Consider the following 24,223-nt stretch of genomic DNA (forward strand, 5'->3'; position numbering starts at 1 on the left):
GTGTGTGTGGGGCGGTGCCCAGGGCTGGGGTGGCAGGGGGTGCAGGTGGTGGGGGAGAGCCCAGAGCTGGGGCAGCAGGGGGGTGTGAGGGGGAGCCCAGGGCTGGGGTAGGGGCAGCCAAATTTTATTTTGCTTGGGGCGGCAAAAAACCTAGAGCCAGCCCTGCCAGAGACTGATCTGTGTCACTGTTCCATACTCTACAGTAATGGATGATGAGGTCAGAATTTTCACTCTTGGATGTCTAAAGCTATGCACCTAAATAACAGTGCTTGAATGTCAGAGGTGCATGGGAGTTGCAAGTACTCAGCACCTTGGAAAATCAATTCACTTTGACAGTATTTAGGTGTCTACGTGTGGTTTTAGCTCCCCAAGTATTTATTAATTTAACATTTTTTAAATATTTGGGCCATGATCCATTCCATTTATTAAAATGATAAATGCTGGACATGGCTGGCATTCTGTATCCTAAAGGTTGCCATATTAACTGAGTGAATTTAACTTGCCTGCACTCAGCATAATGAAGAGACCCAGGAGCTGATGGAAATATATTACCGCACATTTGAATATCGCATCTAGCATGTTCAATACACAAATAAGTTATATATTTAATTACATGGTCTCTTTGTGGGTGGGTGTCATCAGGCACCATCTCCAAAAAGCCACTCGTGAGTTCATTTTTTTTTTTTTTTTTAAAAAGTATTCTTTATTCAACCACAACAGTGAAGTCCTCAACATAAGGATGCTGGTTCAACATCTGTTGTCTCTTTAAAAAGTTTTAAACAAAAGCCTCTTTCACAAAAAAATAATGTTCAAATAGTTGCCGGTCCCAGGAAGTAATGCATGAAAGGTTGCTCAGTCCAGCCCTATCTTGGGTTTGAGTTACACTCAGCCTAAAAACACTTGGCTAAATGGTGGGAGGACATAATAGTCTACAAGTATGCACCAAGAATTAGGTTGGTAAAAGGCAGTAATAGGAGTAATAAAATTAAACAGAGGAAAATGCAGCTGAATACTGAGAACTGTTACTTAATGATAATATCAACAATATATTCCTTCTGCTTGAGCCATTTAAAAGTAGACTATACAAAGCCCTAGATGGTATATTGGAATAATTACTTCTGTAGCAAGGGTGAGATGGACTACAGGTCCTATGTGATCTTCATGGGAGTGGAAAAACTAAATGAAAGCATCTGTGGTACTGGCATGATGGCTCTCTGTAGAGATCCCCTTAGAGTGAAGGGTTATCAGCCTTGAGACCATTTTCCTCATGCTATACAGTTTCCCAGTTTCTATAGGACTGTCCTAATGACTGCCTCAGGGCACTGGTTTGTAGGCCTTCCCTCCAGAGGTGGTGCTGTGATTTGATGACTGCATCCCCTGTGTATGAGAACCAGACGCAGTGGAGAGGATTTTTCAGGAGTTAATATTGCTTTTAGCATCAATTCCTGGATGGATTTTTGGGGAGAAGGGGAGAGAATCCATGGGAATCTTAAGAAGTGTCTGTTGTGGACAGTAGCTGCTCCCCAGTTCCACTCACAGTTGGTTTGCAGGAGTGGTCACAAGGCCTGGGATGGAGAGAGAATACCCAATTGGTTCTGTTCTCAACCTTCGGCAGGTTTAGATCATCTTGTGAGTTAATCCCTCTCCTTTGTTCCTCTTCAGGCTGCCTAGTGGACTATACAGTTCCACTCAATCTGAAGTATTGGTTTTTAAGGTTCCTTTTGCCAGAAGCGGGAGAATGGGTCAGTGGTTAGGGTGCTAGCCTAGTATTGGGGATTCCCTGCTCTGCCACTGACTCTGCATGTGACCTTTGAGCAAATGATCTACAAATAGATTTTTAAAGGTATCTAGGCATCTAAATATGCAGCTAGACCCCTAATGCCTGCAAATTCCACTGGGTGCCTAGATGAATCTTTAGGTGCCTCATTACATTTTAAAAATCTGGTCTTTAATCTCTTTCTTCCTCTGTCCCCATTTGGCAAGGGGGTAACTGTCTGCCTCACTGGAGTGTTATAAGTATACTCCAAGATTGTGAGGGGCTTGGATGCAATGGGGACTGTATAAGCACATAGGACAGGATAGCTAAGTGCTGAAAGATGACTACATGAGCGAGGGAGGTATCTCTTCCTTCTTTTACTTCTGTTGGTGCCTGTGAACTGTGCACCCCTAAACTCCAGAGCTTTTCCTGAGCTGATGTAATATGCAACCCCTATAGCTTCCTTTCAGATAAACACAACCCACTGAGATGTGCTACTGATTTAGGGCCTGATCCAGAGCCCATGGAAAGAGACTCAAAGATTTCAGTGGGCATTGGAGTGCAGCCTTACTGACAGAGGAGAAAATAATCATGCTCTGATTTCCACCCCCCCCCACCCCACCTCCCGAACTAGTTCATTTAGTTAATGCATCCAGAGGGCATGCTGGATCTAAAGGAATGATTGAAGAAGTGACCTGTCTTTCAGAAGAGCTGCTAATTAAAATCATCTGGCTCAGGTGTAATGCAGTAGTCCTGATCAGGCTTCAATTTTATGTGAAGAACAACCTTCTTTTTGTATTTGAAGAGATAATTTATGGCTTCTGCTTAATAAGGCTGAAGTCTGTTTGGAGAGTAAATAATGGTGTAATATTTATAGCAGTTTTGTGATTCACAAAGTTCTGTTTTTTGGATTAATTTGACAATATAGTTTCCTATTTAAATACAAAAGTTGATGTTAATAAGAAAAAAGTGCCTATGACAGGCAAAATTAAAAAATATGAGAAGGAAAACTGTCTTGTGGAAAATATCTAAACCAGAGCTAGAGAAATCAATACCCTCTAACAGAATGAAGGGGAAGAGCCAGGCTGAATAAGGGATTAGCTACTAAGGTCATGATGGTTTTTGTTTTGTTCTTTAAGTTTAGTTCCAAAAGAAATGGCATTTTTTTAAAGCCTGTAGCTCAGTTGTTTAACTATGTATGTTGTGTGACAATCATAAAGGAGAGCAAAGTCTTGCATGGCTAGGTCCTGTGCCCCCACCCCTGCAACTCTCCTTGTCGTTATCTTTCTTTGATTATTGTTGTGCTGAATTATTGATTCGTGCACCGGATGTGTATTCGGGATTATCAAAAAGAGGTCAGTGCACTTTATGCTTTATTTTCCTTTTACTGTATTTTAAGCACAAATACCTTTCAGAAGAGTTTATTGGTGAATTCCAAGGGCCAAATTCCAGAGTTCCTACTCATTCCTTTCTCAGGCAAAAGTAACATTAAAGTTTTGGGATAGAACTTCTAGAATGTCTGCACCTGACTCTGCAATCCTTATTCACTTGAGATGGGTCAGTACCTTAAATCTTATTAAATCCATCAATTTTCAGGGAGGTCTGGATTTGTACCCCAGTTCATTTCCATCCTTCCCCCACCAAAAATAAAACCTCCTGTCCCTATTATGTTGGTTCCATCACATGCTCAGAACCAGAAAAGGTCACTTTTGTCTTTCTGGCCACAGACAAGAACAGCCTCCTCCCCAGATGGCTAAAATAATGCCAAGACATCCGATCTCACAGGATTTCTGTCACTTTTAGGCAAATTTTTACAAGTATAGTTTGCAAGATTTCAGTGCAATTGAATGGAAGCCTGAACCCTACACCTGATTCATTCTGGGCCTCTGAATCTGAATTCTACCCTGAAATTGAATCCAATCTAAAGCTGAAAAATGGAAAAGATTTTCAAAGTGGTTAACTGACTCGGGATCACAAGTTTCTAATGGGACCTTCAATGTCACTTATACTCTTAAGTGCTTTTGAAAATCCCTCCCATTGTCCCTTCTGATCATCTTTTTTTTTAGTGTTTGTTGTAGCCCATGATATGAAAGAGACAAGGTGACAATCTTTTATTAGGGTGGTGAAAGAGACAAGCCTTTGACTTCCACAGAGCTTTTCTTCAGGTCTGGGAAAGGTAATCAGGGTCACAGCCAAATACAAGATGGAACAAATTGTTAAGTAACACATTTTGCAAGAAACCATTCAAAATAAATATGCCAACCTCTTCATGGGCCTCCTTGAGGAATAATTTCTGGAAAAATGCAACACAAAACCAGTGATATACCTGAGCTATATCGATATTTTCATCATCTAGACAGACAAGCTAAGTACCCATCATAATTTCAACAACCACCACCCATTCATCAAACTTTCTAAAACACTCTCACACAGCATCAACTTCAGGATACCATAATCAGCTTCAACAATATAACCCTACAGACTACCATATACAACAAAACAATGGATCACCACACCTACCTTCATAGATCCTGTAACCCCCCACAAAACACCACGAATTCTGATATCTACAGCCAGGCACTCAGATACCACAGAATATGCTCTGAAGAGAAAATCCAGGATATACACCTTAACACACTCAAAACTGCCTTTCACCAAAGAGGACACTCCACCAGAGTAGTAGATTGCATCATGGATGGGCCATTGAAATACCCTGAGAGAACTTGCTTCAATACAGGGGAAAAAACCCACTGACAGAATACCCCTAGTTGTCATCTACCACCCGATACTGCAATCCCTACATGAGATATCATCAAACAATTCCAACCCATACTTGAAGGGGACCACATCCTGAAACAAATTTTTCCTGAACCCCCCTCTTCTGGCTTCAAACAAGTCCTACAGACCAGAACACACCAACACTCTGGTTACCTTTCCCAGACCTGAGGAAGAGTTCTGTGGAACTCAGAAGCTTGTCTCTTTTACCAACAGAAGCTGGTGCAATAAAATACATTGCTTCCCATTTACTTCAGTGGGACATTTGTCTGAGTTGAGGTGGCAAAATTTGCAGATGATACAAAACTACTCAAGATAGTTAAGTCCCAAGCAGACTGCAAAGAGCTACAAACAGATCTCACAAATCTGGGTGATTGGGCAACAAAATGGCAGATGAAATTCAGTGTTGATAAATGCAAAGTAATGCACATTGAAAAACATAATCCCAACTATACATACAAAATGATTGGGTCTAAATTAGGTGTTACCACTCAAGAAAGAGATCTTGGGGTCATTGTGGATAGTTCTCTGAAAACATCCACTCAGTGTGCAGCAGCAGTCAAAAAAGCGAACAGAATGTTGGGAATCATTAAGAAAGGGATAGGTAATAAGGCAGAAAATATCATATATCCTCTATATAAATCCATGGTACACCCACACCTTGAATACTGTGTGCAGATGTGGTTGCCCTGTCTCAAAAAAGATATCTTGGAACTGGAAAAGATTCAGAAAAGGGCAACAAAAATGATCAGGGGTATGGAATGGCTTCTGTATGAGAAGAGATTAATAAAACTGGGACTTTTGAGCTTGGAAAAGAGACAACTAAGGGGGGATATGATTGAGGTCTATAAAATCATGACTGGTGTGGAGAAAGTAGATAAGGAAGTGTTGTTTACTACTTCTAATAACACAAGAACTAGGGGTCACCAAATGAAATTAATAGGCAGCAGGTTTAAAACAAAGAAAAGGACGTATTTTTTTCACACAATGCACAGTCAGTCTGTGGAACTCTTTCCCAGAGGATGTTGTGAAGGCCAAGTCTATAACAGAGTTCAAAAAAGAATTAGATAAATTCATGGAGGATAGGTCCATCAATGGCTATTAGCCAGGATAGGCAAAGATGGTGTCCCTAGCCTCTCTTTGCCAAAGGCTGAGAACGGGTGATAAGGGATGGATCACTTGATGATAATCTGTTCTGTTTATTCGCTCTCGGGCACCTGGCATTGGTGATGGATCTTTGGTCTAACCCAGTATAGCCATTCTTATGAGTTAGGACTAGGCCCTGTCTCTTTGTTTGCAGACAGATTTCCAGCTGACTAAAACTGCAAGATTATATCAATATTTAGCTGTCAAATTTGTCGGTCCAGAGAAAGCAAATATGTCTTTGGGATGATATTCCTGTGAGAGAAGCTTTCACAAGTGCTTATCTGAATGCATGGAAAGATAAATGCCAAGGTTCAAATTTTCCCTCAAGAGAGTCTCTGTTTTTCAGGAAAAATCAAAACACTAGGGGCAGACTCAACAGATTTTATAAAATATGACATAAACTACAAAGAATTTCTAGCAGTGGCTCTCTGTAGACAGATTTATGGAAGATGTAGGAATTGAGAATTAAACTTCTTGTTGGCTAGTGTAAGTCAACCTGATTACTGTATCCATCTGGAAAAGGAACTTGTAGTAAGGTCCATCTCAAGAAAATTAATCTACTTAAATGGCGCAATGCAGTCTTCATCTTACAGCAGATGGACAGCAGTGAATGCAAACAGAGATTATGATTTCATGAAAGAACAAGATGCAGCAAGAAAAAGGTACTGTGTGTGTTGAATCCTTCCTGTAGGAAACTGAATAAAGGGAACAAAGTAAATAGGAGACTATCACATTCCAGGGTGCAATCCAGACCAGTGAATAGTTGTGTCCATCTGCCCTGCAGTCTTGGGTGCCTCAAAATGCTTCAATGCTGTAACTCCCAACCTGGGCCCATCAAAAACAGATCACCCCCTGAGTGTCTTAAGTTTTCAAACCCAGGGTCTAGATGGAGAGGGAGTCTATCTTCATTAAGAGGTAATAAATAATAATAAGAATGGTCCAGATCATCCTCTCCTACAACAAAACCCATGTGGGGGGGAGTTTCTAGGGAAGGAAATATCTGTGAGCATCCCCCAAATCATCATCTTCTCAGGGGCTGGGGTTTGCCTCATTGTGGAAAATGCCACAGACTCTGTCCCCAAACCTTGTAGATCCCAAGATATAAATGTAGGTGGCCAGGGTCATCCAAATGGTATGTCTGTGTATCCACACCATTTCTGGCCTCCACCTTCCCTTGTAGAAGTCAATTGCTACAGGAGACTCTCCTTGGCAGCTGCTGCTTCAGAATGCAGATGGGGTAGGGAGAGGGGTGTAGTTCCATGGAAACAATACAGTCTGAAGCAATATTATCTTTTCTGATTCAGTTCCACAGGGGCAGTAGAAGGGATAATATCTGTGCTCACCAACCCTGCCCGTAGCCTGGACACCAGAGGGTCAGAAGGGGAAGTGAAGGTGCTGTGGAGGTGACTGAGACCTCTTCCTGTGTGGAAGCGGTGAAATCCATGTGTGTAGAGTTCTTCACATCTGTGCACCTCTGAGGGATAATCTGGGCTAATTATAATGAGTAATTTACACCTGCAAAGTGATTTATAGATACTAATAATTCAAAATTTCTTGTTCTCATATGGCACTTTTCATCAGTAAACACCAAAGCACCTTTCAAAGGAGGTCAGTATAATTATCTCCATTTTACAGATGGAGAAACGGAGACATGGGCAGCTTAAAGGCTTGATTCTGCAACTTGCTGAGCACCAATTTCCATTTTCTTCAGTAGGAATTGAGGGCTTCAGCACCTCAGTGTTGAGTCCAATGTTACTTACCTAAAGTTTAAAAGCAAGTCCCAGGCAGCTGCAGGATTAGAAAAAGGGTTTCCCAGTTTTCAGTCCTATGCTCCTTTCACTAGACCATATTGGGCTTCTGAAGTGCCAGAGGTGTGGAAGGAAAGGAGCGATTATGACCCTTGGAGCATATAGTGTAACAAATAAAACGCTTGGGTGATTTCAAACTTCTCCTATGTTAAGGAAATAAATCATACTAAAGCAACTGGAAAGTGTATTATTTTACATTGTCTCCTTAGATTCCGTACCAAACCTGAAGATGATAAAGCATCTACTACTACTGAATGATTACAAAAGAGAACATCATCTAAACACACAGTAAAACAAGCTGAATAAGCTTATTTAGACTCTGTTGCTTATATGAAACCACAGTCACCTTGTTTAGCTTGAGTAATTAATCACATAAACAAATTCTTTTAAATGCCAAAGTCAAGTTACTACAAATGCTGGATTTAAAATCTCAAATATTGGTGTCTAGTCTTTCACACCTCCATAGCAGTTACCTATCTTATATGGAAATATGTCAATATTTTGAGTTAAAAACTGGAAAATGGTTGTCAATTGCTCCCTGCAGTCGATGAGTATATGTAGATGAAGCTAAACTACAGTTAAAATGTAGGCAGTGTTTTAACATTTCTTATGATTCCCAAATATTTCTGTTAAAAAAAACAACAACTTAGTTTTACTTGGTAGTTCCACAGAAGGATTCTGCTTTGCTAGCCCAGAGATCTGTCCCTGGAAATCTTTCCTGCTGCTTACTTGGGGCGTGCCTTAAGGGTTCCAGATTCCCCCATGCAGGGATAACACATGTAAAGGTCTGAAAAGGCCATGAGCACTCATAGATTTCCATCCTAATTCTTCTGCTGGACAGAGGTAGAGTTTGTCTTGTGAGGCCTTGTCTGACTACATGACAGTATTTTGTGTTTCCAGCACCGTTTTAACCTCCTAGTAAACCTGTAACATACTATGTCTGTACACACCTGCTTGCAGCTGTTCACAAGTGTTATGGGTTGCTTTTGCTCTGAGCAAGGCCAAGCACTGTTTTCCTGCCCATTCTCACTGTATTATTTTAGTGTAGACAAGAAATGCAAGAAAGTGCTGGTGCTGGAACAATGCAGTTGACTTATTTGGTGCTATCCCACAAGGCTGCTGCCTTGACTTTTCGAGAATGTAAAATTATTTTTCTAATACAAATGTTGTAACTGGGCCTCTCCACTCCTCCTCATTTTGTTTTTTAACCATAAACTAACTGAAGCTCATGGAGATGCAGAGACTCAATCTCTTCTCTTTGGAATCAGACCACTTCCATCTCAGCATCCAAGAAAAGAGAAGGAAACTCTTACTTCAATAAAAGTCAAAACCACAGAAGAGGAAAAAGTAAAGCAAAACAAATAAAGGATTAATTAAAAACAAATCACCTGTAATAAAAAAAAAACACACAAGCTCCTGACCTCCTTGAGCATTGCCTATTACCAGTCACTGTTAGGTTTTTCAGTTACTCATCGTGCAAATCATGGTGTTCACTTGAATAAGCTGAAGAGCTGCCCTCAGAAGAAGGTGAAGACAGGGGCAGCTATGAGGCACAAATTCTTACAAAGTTTCCTATGCAGCCAGTTTTTTGCTGACATAAATGGGGCACCGTTTTTGTCAGCCCACTAGCCTGCAACAACTGGAATGCAAAGGATCATAAAACAATCCCAGCACAGTAAAATAAAAAAAGGTGAATCAGAAGAGAGGGCATTTGTAAGAAAGATATTTGTATTTTTGTAACTTTTGACTAAGCTTTGTTATGGACCATCTAAATGCAAGTTGATAAAAGGAGTTTGTTTTCTTAAATGCTTTTAGATATCATCTAAGTTGATACTGTGGAGTTTGATTATTCAGTGCTCTCCTGTTCCCTTTATTATACTCAGAGGTGTACATGGGAAAACTGGCCCTTGGGGTACATCCCCTGACTAGGGTGGTGCCCTGGGAATGACTAGCACATTTATTCACATATGTGCTAACACAGTTTTTAGACACACAGGTTAGGCTATCTTTGCGATGTCCTTATTCCTGCATCTAGCACATCTGAGGAGAAAAAGAAAATTGTGGCCATATGTCCATCTATCTAGATATCCCCAGTCACCATAACATCCCATACCTGCCAAGTATTTTAAAATGGACGTAATTTGCTCTTTCTTTCTTTGCTCCTATTTCTTTAGGAGAAATAGCTTCATTATTGAATAGCATTGTTTGTGTGTATTCTCAATCTCAATCGCTAGCTTATTTCTTGTAGGAGTCAGTTCCACAGGCCTGGTCCAGTCCCTGTGAAAATTCTGTTTCTGCTTATGAAGTTTCCCTTAGTGGCCAATAGTTTCATGGATCCACTGGAATGTAGCTGTCCTTTGAGAGGAGAGCCGATATCTCAGGTAGCTGGATTAAATCTATGAAGGGCCTTGAATATCAAGGCAGAGACTTTGATCCAGGCCTCTGTATTCAATGATGAGCTGGTGCAGAGTGAAGCACCAAGGGGGTGCTTACGATAACTTGTGCTGCTAAACATATGGGAAGTTGCCTTTTTTTTTAAAAAATCACTTAGAGCTTTTTGTGGGTTAGAATTGCAATAACAAAGCCTGGAGCTGATGTCACAAATGTGTGGATCACTGTGGATGGGTCTGTGACTGGTATAATAGATGAGATCTTCAGTCCAGTCTCAGACGGAAGTCTATTTTTTGCTACTGTCCCTGTTTGAGATTCCAGTAGCATTAAGGAGTCCAAAAGGACTTCAAGGCTATAGATCAACTTATAAATCTGAGGACAGTTGCCCTAGAAACTAGGGGGTGATATGAATGAGGAAAATTATTTTGAAGGCTTTCTTCTTACTAGCATTCCCTCGGTGTTGTCTGTGTTCAGCTTCAGCCAGATATTATTCGTCCAGGTGCTGATTTTGGCTAATCACTGAGAAATCTGGGAAATGGTGCTGTTTCCATATGATATGAAAGAGACAGAGAGCTATACATCAACTGCTGGCACTTCAATCCTATCTCATGTTGTCTCACTACCTCTCGCAATGGCTTAATACACATGTTGAATAATACGGGGTAGATCAACGATTCTCAGATCTCAAAAGAGCCACAGTAGTGTGAACTTATTGTTTCATTTACTCTCTATCTATCAATCTATAGACATTCTCACAGCAAAATAACTGATGAAGTATCATTATTTTATCAACTACAGTTTGGTTAAAAACATAGTAAAAGCATCCTGATTGGTTAATAATTAAATCATGTGGTATTTTAATATCCTGTTTTGCAAACTATGGTTATTACAGTGTCAAAATGGATTACGTTTGTTGTGTTATCCCTGTGATATCTGTGCAATTGATACATAACAATAATTATACTTTGTTATGTAGAACTTTACATCTGAAGTGAAGGAAAAGCATCATTATTTCCATTTTTGTAGGGTTACATATTAATCTCTGCATTTGTCATAAAGCCTGGAAGAGTTCCAGAAATATTTTCTCAGTTTGTCCATTGAAATGTAAAATAAACAATGAAAGTTCATATATCATAAAGAGCAGGAAAAATAGAGGACCTGGCTGGCTGAGGGCAGTTAATAATAGGATACATTATGTAGCTTTTTATCGGTAGGGCCAGATTCTGATGTCATTTACTCCAGTGTCAAGGTACAGTAACTGCGTGTGATTACTGTCTTTACACTGGAGTAAATGACATCAGAATTTGTCCCCAATGTTGCTTGTTTGAATTCATTGCTGCTCAATATTGTTTCAAAATCAGTATCAAATGACATCTATTTTCTAGCCTATGTGGGACAAGTTGATGACCTTGTAGAGAGGTGCCTTCAACGTAACGAGCACTGTTGATCTCAGAGAGTTCAAGGTTTGAACAGGCACAGAAAGCAAAGTCCTCTAGCTTGTCATGTACTGATCCTACAAGAACTGGAATGAGATACACTGGGACAGGTGATGCCATGTCAATTCAGAGTAAAACTGTTGAAGTTTACTGTACATTTGTATTGGTGTTGCTGAGATTGGAATATGTTGATATTAGGGCAGTGCTGGGAACGCATATATGAACCCTGTCCATATGCTACCTGTTCCAGTGCCCAAGGTTACGTCTGTGTTTGAGGTGGGAGGTGTGACTCCCAGCTCTCATAGATGTTACCCTAAGATAACTAGCTCTCTGCCAGCTAGTGCCTATCAACAGTAGTGCATTCACAGCAGCATGGGCAGTGCCTAGCCACCTGAGAACATAGTTGGGGAGTCAAGTGGGATTGTACTTGGGGTGGTGAGCTCAAGTGGCCACCTATGCTGCTGCGGACAAACTGCTAGTTCAGGCAGCGTCAGCATGGCTATTTCTACATGGGTGGGAATCACCACTCCCAGCTCATACCCTAAAGTCTTGATGGCTGCCAGTCAGGACCTTTCATAAGCTGGAAACTCACTTAAATTTAAAAGATGAATAAAAATGAATCTGAATCCTGACTGTGGGTCAGAACCTGCCTGGCCCTTACATGTATGTCGTCACCCTGTCCCTCATGAGATTCACCTGAGTGCCAGGCAGAACTACAGCCTGTATGCAGAAGGGCATGGGGGCTTGTAGGCCTCACCCTGGTACAGAGGGGGTTAACTCACCTTGTTTGGCACAGATCACCCCACCCCCTTTGCAGAAAGTGCCAGAAGTATAAAAGCAGAGCCCTACAGCTCTGTTGGAGTTAGACCAAGGAAAGGGGCAGACATTCCTACCACATAGCTGAGCCACCAACAGAGTCCACGGCTGGATTCGGGAGAAGGTGGGAAGTCTCTGTATGTACATAATACCTCCCAGCATGGCATATATGAGCTGGGTCTCAATGGCACATGATACCTGCAAGCTCTTAGCTTGTGCAATATGTGGATAATACATTATTTTTGCTTGTACTTTCTCAATTTGTTCACTTCAAGTCATCATGTTGCAATGAATCATCATGACATGATTTTTCTGTTTTAAATGCAGTCAGAATGATATTTTCCAGATAGAGTCCAGTTTCTATTCCTTCTGTGTGTGATGGGAACTGCACGTGATATTTACTGACTTCCCAAAAACAAAAACAAAACCCTCACAACCACAACTATCCAGACTGTTATTGCACACAAGTCAAACATGTCTGTACTAAACATGCATCTCAGCAAGAATGCAAGTGAGGGAAGGAGGATCTGCAGGCACTGCTCCCTGGATGAAGATTATGTATTGCTACACTATCTAAGCTTTCTTTCCCATGAGCTGTAAATCCATGTTAATTGGAGAATTCACAACCAAGAGTAAAAATTGGGCCCAGTGGCCCAGAAATATCTTGTGCAGGCAGCAAAGTGTCAGTTCCTAAAGAGAATGTGTACTTTAATTTGCAACATTATTTATTATTATTTTATTTATTTATTATTTGCATTATGGTAGCACTCACAGGCCCAACTGCGATCAAGACCCACTGTGCTAGGTTCTGTACAAACACAAAAAAATGTACAGTCTGTTTAGACGAATCAGAAAAAGGATAGGACAGGAAACAGGCACAGAAAAGTGACCGTAGGTTGCTAAATACGTGCCATTGTTACTGTAGCACTGGGGGAAAAGAGAAACAACTGTTTGAAAAAAGGCTGCTTTGTGAGGTTTCAAGAGCTTGCTTGAGCTGGATAAACTAATCCTACAATATTTATGGATCCAGTCTGCTTCCCTCTCTGCCTCTGGATTTTAATGGAGAAACCTCAGAGTGGTGTCAGGGGCAAAATAGCAACACAAACACCTCAAAAATAGAAAATATGCCAGCAAACAGACATGGTGTGTATTTCGTAATGTGGACCCCACAAAAGAAAGTGCTTTATGTTGTACTCGGGTGTGGCTGGAACTTTTGGGTTCTCTTTCCAAACTTCAGTGAGGTGCCTTGAGGGCAGTAGATTCTCTTCCTAGGGATGGTTTAAAAATATTAAATGGCATTTTTCCATGAGATGCAAATAAAACAGTAGTAAAATATGAAAAGAGCTTAGTATGCAAGGGTGTTACATTTAAAGAAACTGGCTGTAGCTAGGGTCAAAAATTAAGACTCCAAACGTTCCGGAAAAAGAATACCAATTAAAAGGGCACCGAGCATATGGAAACCTCCTAACTCTGGATTGACAGTACGTAACTTCCACTCCAAATCAGACAGTATCAGCTTGACTGCCACTCAGGTTGAACTGATGCTGTTGTACTGAATATCTCCAGGTAGTCAACAAAAGCTACATTTGTTTGTATCTATCTTATGCATCACCACCATGGTATTTGAGCATCTTTGAAAACCTATTAACAAAGGGATGCTCCAAATATTATGGCTTGAGCTCATTTTGTATCTGTAATATATGGAGAAGGAAAAAGAACTAGACTGAAAATCATAAGGTATTATAGGTACATTCTTGGGAGTAGTATGGGATATCAGAACTAGAGATGAAGTATAATTGTAACCTGGCTAATCTGATAGGAGGAGTAGACTGCAGTGAGCATTGAAAAGTGTTTTAAATCTTAGCCTGCTACAATGATAGGCTTTTGTCTGAGCAAGATTGATCTAAACTACTGTAGATTTCTCTGTTGAAACTTTTAATGAACTGGGAATTTCCAAAGCAATAGCAGAAGAAAGCAAAGGTCCTTGACTGCTTCAAAGGAAGTAGTGAGGGAAAGCACACAGTGGAGACTGTTGGTTTGTTTTGATTTTGTTTCTTGGGATATTGTGGTAATGGGGCACTGCAGAAAAGGATATGGATGTTACAGAGGATCACAAACTAAATACGAGTCATTTCAAAAAAAGTGATGTATTAGCAGCAATGTTGTAAGCAAGATACAAGAGGTAAGTCTTTCACTCTTCTCAGCATGGATAAGGCCTCAATTTGGTGTCCTTTTCTGGGCACCACATGTTGGGAAAGATTTGGACAAATTGGAAAAAGGCAAGTGAAGAGCAACAAAAATAATTGAAGAAAAATATGACTTATGAGGAAAGATTGAAAAAATTGGGATTGTTTAGTCTGGAGAAGAGAAGTCTGAGGGGAGATGTGGTAACAGTCTTCAAGTACGTAAGAGATTGTTTGAAAGAGGAGAGTGATAAATTGTTCTCCTTATCCACTTAGGACAGAACAAGAAGTAATTGCAGTAAGGGAGATTTAGTCTACACATTAGGAAAATATTCTTAACTGTAAGGGTAGCTAAGCACTGGAACAAATTACCTAGGGAGATTGTGGAATTTCCATCATTGCAAGATTTTAAGAGCAACTTAGAAAAACACCTGTCAGGGATGGTGTATACAATATTTAGTTCTGTCCGTGCAGGAGACTGGACTAGATGACCTATTGAGGTCCCTTCCAGTCCTACACTTCTATGATTCTATTTGGAAGAATATAAATAGGGTGTAAATTGATACATTTTGGATATACATTCTAAAGAAGTGGAGGTGGTCAGTTGGACAGGGATGTACTAACTGATATGAACTAGACCAAGGATCGGCAGCCTTTGACAGGCAGCCCATCAGGGACAGTTTATTTACCTGTAGTGTCCAAAGGTTTGGCTGATCACAGTTCCCCCAGACTGTGGTTCACCATTCCAGGCCAATGGGGGCTGTAGGAAGTGACGTGGGATGTGCTGGCCACTGTGTACCAAAGGTTGCTGATCCCTGAACTAGACCCTTTGGAATTTTCATTGGGTTGCTATAATTTAACCTGGGTGCAGATCTGGAGGACCCTGGATGAAGTGGGCAGAGAATGGCATTTTTGTGATTCTCCCTCACTCGGTTCCGCTATGCTGAGCCCTGTCTTAAAATTGTTTGTTTAAAAAGGTCAAGTAGCTGCAAAAATAATCCCTGAATGGATCCAAAGAGCTTTCCTAAAAATGAATAGAAATTAGCTGAAATGAGAAGAGGGAAAATAGGTGTATCTGGTTGACGTATCTCTTTTTTCCCTATAAAAGTTACCTATCACTAACTGGCCAGTAAAATCCATACTAGAGCTATATAATTAAAGATGTAGGTACTCCAATACTAGGGAAGTGAGAAAAGTAGCAGACTCATGAAGTCCACTAGGGAGGGACATTGCCCTGCAGATGTAATTTACTTGGGAAGTACTTACATACTACATGGGTGGGGACTATAGAAAACCCTAAGATAGAATTTATGTAACAAGACATGTAACCAAATGAGTTAATTATGAACTCTAAACAGGCCACAGTTTCCATCCTTTCTTTGCACACTGAAAACATCCACTCCATGTGAAGCAGCAGTCAAAAAAGCTAACAGTGTTAGGAACCATTAGAAAAGGGATAAATAATAAGACAGAACGTATCATAATGCGTCTATATAAATCCATGAAATGCCCACTAAGTGCAGATCAGGTTGTCCCATCTCAAAAAAAAAAATCATTGGAACTGGAAAAGATACAGAGAAGGGCAAGAAAAATTAGTGGTATCAGTGGAACAGCTTCCTTATGAGGAGAGTTTACAAAGTCTAGGACTTTGGCAAAGAGAGGATACGCTAAAGGTCTATAAAATATTGACTTGTGTGGAGAAAGTGAATAAGGAAGTGTTATTTACTCCTTCACGTAACACACGAACTAGGAGGCACACTGAAATGAATAGGCAGCAGGTTTAAAACAAACAAAAGGAAGTATTTCTTCATACAACACACAGTCAACCTGTGGAACTCCTTGCCAGGTGATGTTGTGAAGGCCAAAACTGTAACAGGGTTAAAAAAACAAGCTAGATAAGTTCATGGAGGATAGCTTTAGGGTAGCAATACTATACTTGCATTTCATATAGTGGATCTAAATGTATTTTCCTTCTAAACAAGGGAGTAGGTACTAAACGTCTCTGAGTGCACACACAACTCCTCTGTGGAGTGGAAAATATCACCTTGCATTCCTCAGCCGTCCCACCTGCCCATTGACTCCAGTGAGTTTTGGATAAGACTCTGAATGCACTGGTTACGGTTACTTGGTTATATCACATCTAGTTTCTATCTGTGTTTTAATCCAACCCTACTAACTCCTCTCTCTGTCCATCAAACACTGATCTTTTCAAGTCAAAGCAAACACTTTTTTTAAAGTCATAGTTGTGCCAAGTGGAGTTCTGACTTCTTGGAGTTTCAGGGAAAAAACCCCCAACAACCTGGATTCATAATTTCACAGTATCGGTTAAAAGCAAACAAACAAGGTTTTACTTTGCTAACCCATGTTCTCACCCACTTCCTGCTTCCTGTGTTGCAAAATCTACCTAATTAACCTCCTCCCAAAAAAATCCAAACCCTTAAAAACAAAACAAACATTTCCAGGTCTGTTCTCCTGAGGTAGAGACCGTTGCTGTGTGAGAGAGGAGAGAGAGTGTGTATGTGTGTGTGTGTGTGAGAAATTTAAAAGACAAAATGTCCCTGTTTTGCATTGTGTGCAGCAAACATATCTCAGTGATTTAATAGTAGGTGGGGAAGTAAAGGAAATTTCATCATTAAACTGATTCTTGGCTCTGGATATTCAATAACTTCCGTCAGGGACTTTATCTGGCTCTTTCTCTTTATGGACTTGGTCCTGCAAGATATTGAACATTCTGGACCCAATCCAAATTACCTAAGCTGAGTCTAACTTTAAGTACACGGGTAGTCATCAGTGGACCTACTTGTGTTTAAAGCTAAGAATGCTCTTTGTTAGATTGGTGCAAGAGTGCTCAGCGATTTGCAGGCTAAAACATTTTCTTTGGCTTGGACAATTTTGTGCTCAGTATTTTGTGACGCACCGTTTACCTCAGTTGAGTAATTTCTGTAGGAATTTCACAAATCCATTACTATGCAATGGTATGCGTGAGCCATAAAAGATTTCAAGCTGCTCTTGGCTATTTGTTTCTTTAAACTTCTTTTGAGGCATACTTTTGTAAATCCTTGCTGTTTACATACAGCGTAAGAGAGACAAGGTAGCAGATCATTCTGTGAACCTGGATTTCTGAAAGGGCTGTATATCTTGACAAAAATATAGTGTCTGAGTTACAAAAAATAGTTAATGGATGTTTGTGCTCTCCACATATTGTGCAAAGTACTGTTCAAGCTGTACTTGACCAGCAGGCAACAGATGGGAAAGTCATTAGTGACAAGATCTGAACAACAGTTACTTTTTGTGTTTACAAAGTTCTGTACAGGATCTGGACATTAACAAGTTGTAAATTGAATGGGAAAATGCATTATGTCTCTCCAGTGTGCAACCAGTGTGAAAATGAAAGTAATCAACATATAGTTGATTTAGTGCACTGCAGGAATCTTGTCCAGCATATGGCTGAAGACTGTAATAGCCATTTGAAAAAGGGACAGTTCTGTGGGGAAAGAACAGAAGCCATCTAGCATAACTGTAAAAGAATACCAATTTGTGAATAGTACAAGTACATCTTCACAAAAGCCTGGGGCCTTCTTGTACTTTCATTAAAATCATTGACAAAATTCCCATTGATCTCAGAAGGTGCAGGAATGGGGACCTAGTGCATAAATTATACCCACATCCAAAGCTGATAATCCATGCTCTGGAAATTCTTGGCAGCGTTACTGGAGGAGTATATTCTTAAGGATAAACTGTGTTTTGGACAATCTCTAGAAATTACTAGGCCCAAATAGATGTTTAATTAACAGGGTTGGCATTGCCTTTTTTCCTCCTATCTAGTTCCTTGAAGAAATTAACACTGGATTAAATTCATCTCTAATTTCAGTGGAATTATGCTAAAAGATGAATTTGGCCCATTGTGACTAATTTATTATAATGGAATCTCTGGTTTTTTACCTTTAAATGTTTCCCTTTGCTATGACAACAAACCGTTCCCTCTGTAGTATTGTTCAGTGACCCAGGTTAATCTGTTTAGATGCTCTGTCAAGATGCCAGTGGCATTGTGTTGTTGGAGGTGCCATCTTTCAAGTGAGAGTAAGAATGACTTGATCACTGTTAAGCATTAAAGATCATATGGCACTTTTGCATTCTAATCAAGTGGATTTTGATCCATATAGATCAATTATCCATTTAGATATTGAACCACTTTAAGATGTACAGTAAATCCACAAGGAATAAAGGAAGATTTTTGAAGGCACAAATGGGAGATGTGTGTCCAACTCTTAGTGATATTTAATGGAAGTTGAGCCACCTAAGTGCAATTCATGTTTTTGAAAATTTCCCCCATAATTCATAATATCCTTCCCTCCTCCCTTCTTCTTAAAGCCAAAAAGTGATTTGTGAGAGAGATGATACCTGGGATGTGTGAAAACTTCAAAAGACTATGATATTTGATGGTCATGAATGTTTGTGACAATATTAAGTGTTAAATTGTTTTCAGGAGTTCTGGCTTGCTGAGCTTGTTTCCTGGGGAGTTCCAAGGGGGCGGGAGGGAGTGGATAATGCAAATCTTCCAAAAATGTTTATGCAGCCCAGTCTTTGAAGGAGAGGTGGCATTGACTAACTTACCTGTTACAGGAGGTCAGAGATCAAAGACCCAAACTGTGTAAAGAAACAGCTGAGCTGCTTGTGATGGGATGTTCACTTTACACTTGCCCTGAAAGGGTTAATGAAGACTAAAAAGAGGTCTAACTAACCCAACAGACCACAGCAGAGAGGAATCAGGTAGCTAAGTAATCCCCTGACTGAGTGAGAGAGTCCAGCTGAGGAGACTGAGCTGGTCTGGATTTATAAAAGCAGGAAATTGACAGCTGAGGGGGCTGCTGAGAAAGTCTGCAATCACTCCTTGGAGGTTACTGGGACAGGTCACCTACAGTTGCTCCCTAGAAGGGAGTGGCGAGTTAGGAGGAGGAATGGGCAGAGCTAGGCGGTATGGAAGTGGTCCACGGAACAGTAGCAAGGTGCAGGGAATGGAGAGCAGTACAGCAGTGCACAGACAATCCAGGAAGTTTCTGGAGACAGTTGGGGACAACTTCCTGGTACAAGTGCTGGAGGAACAAACTAGGGGCCAGGGAACAATTGGTAGGGGAAGCAGAAGTGGGTGGCAACCTGGGCAGCAGTGGCTATGAGATGGTCGAATTAAGGATTTTGACGAAAGGAAGAAAGGAGAGCAGCAGAATACAAAGCCTGGACATCAGGAAAGCAGACTTTGGCTCCCTCAGGGAACTGATGCGCAGGATCACCCGGGAGGCTAATATGAGGGGGAAAGGAGTCCAGGAGAGCTGGCTGTATTTTAAAGAAGCCTTATTGAGGATGCAGGAGCAAACCATCCTGTGAGCAGAAGGAATAGCAAATATGTCAGGTGACCAGCTTGGCTTAACAGAGAAATCTTCAGTGAGCTTATACACGAAAAGGAAGCTTACAAGAAGTGGAAACTTGGACAGATGACTAGAGAGGAGTATAAAAATATTACCTGAGCATGCTGGGGTGTAATCAGGAAGTCCAAAGCACAATTGGAGTTGCAGCTAGCAAGGGATGTGAAGGGTAACAAGAAGGGTTTCTACAGGTATGTTAGCAACAAGAAGATGGTCATGGAAAGTGTGAGACCCTTACTGAATGGAGGACGTAACCCAGTGACAGATGATGTGGAAAATGCTGAAGTACTCAATACTTTTTTTGCCTTGGTCTTCACAGACAAGATCAGCTCCCAAACTGCTGCACTGGGCAGCACAGTATGGAGAGGAGGTGAGCAGGCCTCGGTAGTGAAAGAACAGGCTAAGAACTATTTAGAAAAGTTGGATATGCCCAAGTCCATGTGGCCAGATCTAATGCATCCAAGGGTGCTATGGGAGTTGGCTGGTGTGATTGCAGAGCCATTGGCCATTATCTTTGAAAACTTTAGGCGAATGCGGGAGGTCCCGGACGGCTGGAAAAAGGCAAATATAGTGCCCATCTTTAAAAAAGGGAAGAAGAAGAATCTGGGGAACTACAGACTTGTCAGCCTCATCTCAGTCCCTGGAAAAATCATGGAGCCGATCCTCAGGGAATCCATTTTGAAGCACTTAGAGGAGAGGAAGGTGGTCAGGAACAGTCAACATGGATTCACCAAGGATAAGTCATGCGTGGCTAACCTAATTACCTCCTATGAGGAGATTTCTGTCTCTGTGGATATGGGGAAAGTTGTGGACGTGTTATTCCTTGAGGCAGTCACAAAAGCAAACGAGATGTTAGGAATCATTAAAAAGAGGATAGAGAATAAGACTGAGAATATATTATTGCCCTTACATAAATCCATGGTTTGCCCACATCTCAAATACTGTGTACAGATGTGGTCTCCTCACCTCAAAAAAGATATTCTAGCACTAGAAAAGGTTCAGAAAAGGGCAACTAAAATGATTACAGGTTTGGAGAGGGTCCCATATGAGGAAAGATTAAAGAGGCTAGGCCTCTTCAGCTTGGAAAAGGGCTTTGAAGCCCCCAGTTGCTATGATAAGCTGCTTATTAGCCGTTCTGTCCTATCTACTGGGAGTAACCAGGAATCATTCCCTCATGATATTGAGCAATTATCAGGCATGGGGTTCATGAGGATGGTTACCAGTCCTATTGCACCGTTTACCACCGGGGGAGGGGGAGGAGCGGATAGTGCTCTTCACTGCTGTAGCATCGCGTCTACCAGCAACATTCAGTACTCATAGGGTGACACTGAAAGAAATCAAGAAATGATTTCTTTCCCTTTTCTTCACATGGTGTGTGTGGGGGGGAACTGAGGAGCTGTTCCCTGAACCACGCCAGACACTGTGTTTGAACCTACAGACATTGGGAGCTCAGCCAAGAATGCAAATACTTTTCAGAGACTGCTGTGGACTGTGAGATAGCTGGAGTCCTCAGTACCCCTCCTCCCTCCATGAGCATCCATTTGAGTCTCTGGCTTCCCGTTACGCTTGTCACGCGCACTGTGTAGCCTGGAGATTTTTTTCGAACGCTTTGGCATTTCGTGTTCTGTAACGGAGCTCTGATACAACAGATTTGTCTCCCCACAAAGCGATCAGATCCAGTATCTCCCGTACGGTCCATGCTGGAGCTCTTATTGGATTTGAGACTGCATCGCCACCCGTGCTGATCAGAGCTCCACGCTGGGCAAACAGGAAACGTAATTCAAAAGTTCGCGGGGCTTTTCCTGTTTACCTGCCCGCTGCATCAGAGTTCAGATTGCTGTCCAGAGCGGTCAGTGTTGCACTGTGGATACCGCCCGGAGGCCAATAACATCGATTTCCATCCACACTAACCGTAATCTGATATGTTATATCGAATTTAGCGCTACTCTCTTGTCAGGGTGGAGTACAGAAATCGATTTAAAGAGCCCTTTATATCGACATAAAGGGCTTTGTATGTGGACGGGTACAGCATTAAATCGATTTAACGCTCTTTAAATCGATTTAAACGCGTAGTGTAGACCAGGCTAAGATGGTATTAAGCTTAGAGGAATTCATGCAGGTACCATTTGGACGCTAAGGTTCAGATTTGGGAATTATACCTTGTGACATGGATCAAAAGAAATCTGATGAGGTTCAACAAGGGCAAGTGCAGAGACCTGCACTTAGGATGGAAGAATCCATGCACTGCTACAGGCTGGGGACCGACTGGCTAAGGGGCAGTTCTAGAAAGAACCTGGTGATTATAGTGGACGAGAAGTTGGATATGAGTGAACAGTGTGCCCTTGTTGCCAAGAAGGCTAATAGCATATTGGTCTGCATTAGCTGTAGGAGACTGCAAGCAGATCGAGGGAAGTGATTATTCCCCTCTATTTGGCACTGATGAGGCCACATCTGGAGTACTGCATCCAGTTTTGGGCCCCCACTACAAAAGGATGTGGATAAATTGGAGAGAGTCTAGTGGAGATCAACTAAAATGATTAGGGGGGTGGGCACATGACTTACCAGGAGAGGCTGAGGAACTGGGTTTATTCAGGCTTCAGAAGAGAAGAGTAAGAGGGGATTTGGTAGCAGCCTTCAACTACCTGCAGGGAGTTTCCAAAGAGGATGAAGTTAGGCTGTTTAAATGGTGGCAGATGACAGAACAAGAAGTAATAGTCTCAAGTTGCAGTGGGGGGGGTCTAGGTTGGATATTAGGAAAAACTATTTCACTAGGAGAGTGGGAAGCACTGGCCAGTGCTTCCCACTCTCCTAGTGAAATAGTTTTTCCTAATATCCAACCTAGACCCCCCCCACTGCAACTTGAGACTATTACTTCTTGTTCTGTCATCTGCCACCATTTAAACAGCCTAACTTCATCCTCTTTGGAAACTCCCTGCAGGTAGTTGAAGGCTGCTACCAAATCCCCTCTTACTCTTCTCTTCTGAAGCCTGAATAAACCCAGTTCCTCAGCCTCTCCTGGTAAGTCATGTGCCCACCCCCCTAATCATTTTAGTTGATCTCCACTAGACTCTCTCCAATTTATCCACATCCTTTTTGTAGTGGGGGCCCAAAACTGGATGCAGTACTCCAGATGTGGCCTCATCAGTGCCAAATAGAGGGGAATAATCACTTCCCTCGATCTGCTTGCAGTCTCCTACAGCTAATGCAGACCAATATGCTATTAGCCTTCTTGGCAACAAGGGCACACTGTTCACTCATATCCAACTTCTCGTCCACTATAATCACCAGGTTTTTTCTGAACTGCCCCTTAGCCAGTCGGTCCCCAGCCTGTAGCAGTGCATGGATTCTTCCATCCTAAGTGCAGGTCTCTGCACTTGCCCTTGTTGAACCTCATCAGATTTCTTTTGATCCATGTCACAAGGTTAATTCCCAAATCTGAACCTTAGCGTCCAAATGGTACCTGCATGAATTCCTCTAAGCTTAATACCATCTTAGGCCTGGTCTACACTACGCGTTTAAATCGATTTAAAGAGCGTTAAATCGATTTAATGCTGTACCCGTCCACATACAAAGCCCTTTATGTCGATATAAAGGGCTCTTTAAATCGATTTCTGTACTCCACCCTGACAAGAGAGTAGCGCTAAATTCGATATAACATATCAGATTACGGTTAGTGTGGATGGAAATCGATGTTATTGGCCTCCGGGCGGTATCCCACAGTGCAACACTGACCGCTCTGGACAGCAATCTGAACTCTGATGCAGCGGGCAGGTAAACAGGAAAAGCCCGCGAACTTTTGAATTACGTTTCCTGTTTGCCCAGCGTGGAGCTCTGATCAGCACGGGTGGCGATGCAGTCTCAAATCCAATAAGAGCTCCAGCATGGACCGTACGGGAGATACTGGATCTGATCGCTTTGTGGGGAGACAAATCTGTTGTATCAGAGCTCCGTTACAGAACACGAAATGCCAAAGCGTTCGAAAAAAATCTCCAGGCTACACAGTGCGCGTGACAAGCGTAACGGGAAGCCAGAGACTCAAATGGATGCTCATGGAGGGAGGAGGGGGTACTGAGGACTCCAGCTATCTCACAGTCCACAGCAGTCTCTGAAAAGTATTTGCATTCTTGGCTGAGCTCCCAATGTCTGTAGGTTCAAACACAGTGTCTGGCGTGGTTCAGGGAACAGCTCCTCAGTTCCCCCCCACACACACCATGTGAAGAAAAGGGAAAGAAATCATTTCTTGATTTCTTTCAGTGTCACCCTATGAGTACTGAATGTTGCTGGTAGACGCGATGCTACAGCAGTGAAGAGCACTATCCGCTCCTCCCCCTCCCCGGTGGTAAACGGTGCAATAGGACTGGTAACCATCCTCATGAACCCCATGCCTGATAATTGCTCAATATCATGAGGGAATGATTCCTGGTTACTCCCAGTAGATAGGACAGAACGGCTAATAAGCAGCTTATCATAGCAACTGGGGGCTTCAAAGCCC

At 41.7% G+C, this 24,223-nt stretch overlaps 1 protein-coding gene across 8 annotated transcripts in view; it reads left to right on the forward strand.

The window, feature by feature from the left end:
• SPON2 (spondin 2) overlaps positions 1 to 24,223 on the forward strand; it is a 105,753-nt gene that overhangs the window by 12,009 nt on the left and 69,521 nt on the right. The window contains exon 1 of one of the 8 annotated variants that reach the window (XR_004376274.1): positions 12,222 to 12,252. The exons of the other annotated variants lie outside the window; for them this stretch is intronic. The gene's annotated coding sequence lies outside the window, so the exon portion shown is untranslated. Of the gene's footprint in view, positions 1 to 12,221; positions 12,253 to 24,223 lie in introns of those variants that run through there. 8 annotated transcript variants of the gene reach the window in all.

The sequence above is a fragment of the Chelonoidis abingdonii genome, chromosome 5 (genome assembly GCF_003597395.2).
Source record: "Chelonoidis abingdonii isolate Lonesome George chromosome 5, CheloAbing_2.0, whole genome shotgun sequence".
NCBI classification, from domain to species: Eukaryota; Metazoa; Chordata; order Testudines; family Testudinidae; genus Chelonoidis; species Chelonoidis abingdonii.